This window comes from Vicia villosa, linkage group LG2 (assembly GCF_029867415.1).
Source record: "Vicia villosa cultivar HV-30 ecotype Madison, WI linkage group LG2, Vvil1.0, whole genome shotgun sequence".
In the NCBI taxonomy this organism is placed as follows: Eukaryota; Viridiplantae; Streptophyta; class Magnoliopsida; order Fabales; family Fabaceae; genus Vicia; species Vicia villosa.
In genome coordinates, this window is record NC_081181.1 from 107,716,270 (window position 1) to 107,721,950 (window position 5,681).

Below are 5,681 nucleotides of genomic sequence, written 5' to 3' on the forward strand. Positions count from 1 at the left end.
TTTATGAGTTTTTAAAGTGGGAATTTAAATGTCAAAATTAACCTAAAAATCTAACATTTTTTATGGTGATTATCTATTCTTTTATCAAAAAAACTAACAAAGAAAATTGATTTTTATATGTCATTTTTACTCCCTAAAATCTAACAAAAGTAAGTGAGTTTTATCATGTTTTTATTATCTAAAAAAATAGAAAAAAAAACTATGTACAAAAACTAAGTCTACACATGGAATGATGTAGTCAGGGGGTGAATGTTAAAATCGGTGGTGAGATTATCAGTAACTGGCGAAGGAGGCCCAATGTTGGCCCAAGGTGATTATTGTTGACAAAAAAAAAGAAATTATGTTGGGCCATAGGGTGCAGTCAGCAAAAGCCCAGAGTTTTTATTCAGATTTGCTTGCAAAAAACTGGTGCGATGGCCTTCCGGGGGTGTATCAGAAATTCGTACTTTGGCCCATGGTTATTGATTTTATCATTAACACAAAAAGAATTAAAAGAAATTAAATAAAATTGGAAAAGGATTAGGGTTACTTGTATTGTGACTCTTCGGCTCAATGAAGAACGAAGTCTTCCCTTCTTCTCAAATGAACTCGCGACGGCGCCGGGGTTAAGCTTCTCTCCGATCAAAAATTCTTCCGCCATCGGGAACTAAAGAAGTGAGATAGCACGATCGTTTCCTCGCCTCTCTCGCTTTTCATCTTCGGTTCTCCTTTTGTTTCAATCCGGTCTCTCTCTCAATTTTAGACAACGGCGCAATGGCCACATCTTCTTCTCCGACGGCGCTTTGTGACTTCGAGCATGATCCGAAGGTCGAACAGAGCTGATGATGGAGTGTTGAATATTGGTGATATGTTGTTCGCAACAGAGAAGTGTTGCGACGAAGGTTAAGTTGCGCGTACGCTTGATGATTGAAGATTCGATGAATTGAATGTTGTTGATAGAATTCGGTTGCTGTGCTGCGATGAAGATGGAAATTGATGATTCTGAGAGAAGGCGCAGAGATTGAAGGTGAAGCTGATGATCGTGATAGCGATTGAAATTGGAGATTGAGATGCGTAGAACCTTCTTCTGATTCTCTCCTTTCTTGTTCTTCTGCAGGTTGATGATGGAAGATGAGTGTTGAAGAATCTGAGATGAGATTGGCGATGATGAAGATTAAAGAGGAAGCTTGAAGAGGATGAAGAATGAAGGTTAATGAAGATTCAGAATAATGGAGAGATTGGAGAAATCGATTCTGAACAAAGGTGAACAATGGTGACGATGATGAAATGTTCAGAAGTGGTGAAGAGAGATTGAAAGTGGATTGTGGAGTGAGGATTGAAGCATAGAGCAGTGTCCCTGTTATATAGAGATGAAAGGTTTGAATTCTCTTCTCACTTTTCTGTTAAATCCCTTCAATAATTCTGTTAGGATCCGTTTTGAGTTTTGTTGAAAGTTAGTTAGGTAGTTTTGATTCTGTTATGGAAGTTAGGGACTCTGTTTTGATGGTTAGGAAATTAGTTACCAACTGTCTGTTAAAAAGTAGTTGTTATGAATTGGTTGAAAGCTGCTAGATAAGTGAAACGGTTAGAGAATTAAGGGCTAGGATTGAGAGGATTTTAGGTGGTTGTGAGTTCTGAAAATTAGTTATGAATTCTGTTACAATAGTTACAAGGGTGGGAAAGGTTATTTAATTCTGTTTTTGGTAGTTTTGCTTCTGTTAGTAGTGTAGAGGTTAAAGATCAAACTGTTAGTTATGTTAGTTTGGAAGTCGGTTAGATTGGGTTAGAGGTTGTTAGGAATGGGAGAGTTAACATGTGGTGAGGTTATTTGAAAGTTTGGTTATTTCTGTTTTGAGTTATGAAGTTTGTTGGTTAGGTTAGGACTGTTAGTTTAGAGAAAAGGTTAGTGTATTGTGTATGTCTTGGTACGATCTTTCCGCAACAGGTTCCCTCTTAATGAAATACGGTGGCAGCAAGTGTATGTGATTTGAACTGATGAGCTAAATGATGTAGTATCTATTTTGAGTAGTTTCCTTCTCATTTTCTGAACTGGTACAGGGCTTTAGGATGGTGTAAACTGAATGTGGTTACAAGTTGCTAGTGTAAAGGCTGTTATGTATTTGTTTATTTTCTAGACGATGAACGTGTGTATTGGACTGTGTTCAAAGTGTGAGCTGTTATGAATATGAACTTTGGTTTTTTTTTCTCTTCTTTTTCTGAGTGTCCCTTTAACTGATATAATGCCTGTTATTATATTCGGATGCAGGGCATTTATCTTGAATGAATTTTGAGCATTAGAAGCTATAAGGCTTGAAGCTTGAAGTCTGAAGATGTGTGATGCATAAGAGGATGACTCATGGTATGGACCCGTTTCGAACTGATATTGCAATCTCTGATTTTCTGTCATGTTTCGATGAAGAGTGGAACGGCTTTGTGATCGTAGATTCTGGCTGGAGAGCAAAAGGAGAGCTCGCAAACGAATGGAACCTAATGTTCGGAGGATGGTGAACTTACAGATCGGGGCAAAAAGTCTTGAAGAATAGGTTTTAGTGTTTGTGTAGTATTGTATGGCTCGGTTTAGCCTTAGTGATGACATGTACGCAGGGCTGCCATTGGCTTGTAAATGTATGTGTTTTGCTGTACTGTGATGTGTTTGTGACTGTGTGAACATTTGGTCTCTTGTAAAGAATCATGGTTTAGAATGAAAGTGGTGATGTCTAGAGATTAGGAACAGAAAGCCAAAATATTTTTGTGTAATAATTTTTGTAATGGATATGGTTTTGATGTAATTGAATGGAATTTTCAATAATGTATTTTTCGTGTACGATTTTGTGTGATGAGGTTGTAATGATAATAGCTTTGAATTGGAGTTTGGTATTGAATTTGAAACAACACATGATGTCATGCCTTGGCTTCGGGTTCAAAAATGCAGTTTACTCCTTTTTGCAATAATTTGAATTTCAAAGTCTTCTTTTCCTTTTCTTCTTTTGAATTTGAATATTGAATCTCATAACATCAATGAGATGACAACTCAAGGTAGTTTACTATGTTCTTTTTCCAAAGAGTCGACCACACATGACCGACTTTGACTAAGAATCGGAAATTTCGCATATAATCTCCACATGTCTCTCTTCATCAATGTATCAGTAACCACACTTGTGCTTGAGATAGAAATCTTCAAGGCTTAAGTCAAGGGACTCAATTGTATGACTATATTTCCTTTCCAAACAAGCACATTAAGAAACTCAATCCATTTATTCTTCGACCCTTTAAAATCAAACCAAACACTTGTAATAGAAGCAATCTCCCCGAGAGAGTCAAATTCTTGAAATATTGTATGACCATTGTGAAATTCTGGTAAGACAGACCCCAGATGTCATATACGATGTTGTGACATCTGGTCTGTCATCAGCTTGGCTGAGGCAGTACATACAGATCCCTCAATTATTTATTACATCTAACATCCAGAAGTCTGGAAGTGTTGGGATCCCATATCAGTTCAGTTAACATTAACAAATCTGCTTAGCAGAGATTCTGTGTTAGCACAGTCATTAAATCACACACTGACGTCATGCACGATGTTATGACATCCAAACTGAACTTACAAATAAACAATGCAGAAACATAAACAACACAACAGAATTGTTCACCCAGTTCGGTTCAATCAACCTACTCTGGGGGCATACCAAGCCAGGGATGAAGTCCACTATTAGCAGTATCAATTCAGAGCTAAACTCCCAGTTTACAACTCCTCACTTAATCACTACCCAATGACCCCTCTACCTAGGTTCTCCCTAGATATGGAATATCTCCATTCCACTCCCAATCATAGCAATGATGTCTAGCAGTCAGCAACTCAGCCACTGCATCGACAGCTTAATCACCAACAATTTAAATATACATAATGGAGTAGTTCCAAGAACACAATCTTCACTCATTGCTTCACAGCTTCTGAGTGAATAAAGTAAACCTCTTACCTACAGGCTTCGAGGCACAAATCAGTGACCATCCCACAATCTGGGTGGTTCACTTAAACAACAAACCCTAATGACTACATTATGATCGTTGGGTTTACAAGGCTACAAAGATTCCTATATATATAACCTGATCCTAGTTGGACTTGGGCTTAAAATCGCAGCACTCCATGCTGTTACAAATCAGCAGATTTCTTCTGCTACAAACAAGGCCTTTTGATCATAAGTTACCTAATTTATCTCCTAAATTAGTAACTGCTGAAACTTCAATCTTAGATTTGATTCTTCAATATTCTGACTTGATTCTTTGACCTTTAAGGCTGCGCCACATAGGATTACATAATATCCACATAGAATATTCTGTATCTTTTAAAACCAAAACTGAATCTTCCTTCCTCAGTTCTGCAGGCGCGATGTCATGGTTAATGTCATGACATTCCTTGTAACATCTTGTTTTAGTACCTGTTTTTGATCTTTTAATATTCGCAAGAGTACATTATATTACATTCAGCTGCTATTATGTTTTAGCCAAGCATGGATGCCAATAAGACAATAATATAGAACAGAGCACTAACAATCTCCCCCTTTGGCTTATTTTGGCTAAAACTAAACATAAATAATAAATACACATTAACTCCAAGAGCAGCTGCTTCAACTTTCAGGATACCTAGGCTGAACCACATCATAACATCTTCAGTCTGCTTCTACTTCTGTCTTCAAATCTTCCTTTGTTTCTTTTGACAGTAGCAAAATCAGCGTCAGCCTCTCTCCCCCTTTTTAGCCATAATATGACAAAGATGTATACAATGTCATAATATGCAATGGAAGAACCTGTAACTCCCCCTGCACATGAGGAAGAAGATACGAAAACCAATTCTTGCCACTGTAGTTCTCCAAGAACTAGCCCTTGTAACTCAGAACACAAATCACAATTGTGTTCATAACTCAGATCACAAATCACAACTAAAACGTCTCCCTTCTTGAAGACTGAACAAGAAGATGCATGCTCATTGTTATTGCTGTAACACCATTGGTAGAGATTCATGATTTCCCCACCCTGTGTTATTCTGAGCAGATTTTGGTAGAGGAACCCATCGCAATACCAAATCTGGACGCACCCAACACAAACACACACGAAACACATCTTTGAGAGATTTGATATCTGAAGCCTGCTGCGAAGATGCTAATTTATAGCCATTGGAGAATCATAGGAAGTAACGATAGTCTTTGGTCTTGTTCAACGGTCAAACTATTAATTAGGAAACAGTTCTAAAAGCAATTACTCTTTCCAAAGCAGTTTTTCCTTGTTTGACTCTGCAGAATCAATGTCTTTAACTATGTCATGACATCTTGTCAGACATTGTCCCTCTTTCACCCCTCAAGCACATAGCTTAAGATTCTTTAAGAGACTTTGACAAAGCATCCTATGAACCACGTAATAGACCTCCTACTCCTTTACTGACTCACTAGTCATAGACTTCTGTTGTTCTGATCACCTTGAGACTGTATACTGCAACTGTGAAGAGCCTTCCAACACTTGTTGACATGCAGCCACTAGAACAGTTCAAGATTTGTGGATACCAGACGCACATGGTTAGATTCAACCATTCCCAGAAAAACTGACTGTAATGATACATCTTGTTAAATAAACCTTTTCATAAGAAACTTCCTCTAACTAAGTTGAAAAAGCTCCTGCTGACTTGGACCACCTTCATTATGATGATAGAG

The 5,681-nt window shown here is 37.7% G+C and overlaps 1 long non-coding RNA gene across 1 annotated transcript; it reads left to right on the forward strand.

Annotated features, from left to right (window-relative positions):
- Positions 1-546: 546 nt before the first annotated feature.
- On the forward strand, positions 547-2,752 carry LOC131646590 (uncharacterized). Its single transcript, XR_009297529.1, has 3 exons — positions 547-1,006; positions 1,097-1,356; positions 2,246-2,752. It is a non-coding gene; the product is annotated as an uncharacterized LOC131646590 (long non-coding RNA).
- The last annotated feature ends 2,929 nt before the right edge of the window (positions 2,753-5,681 follow it).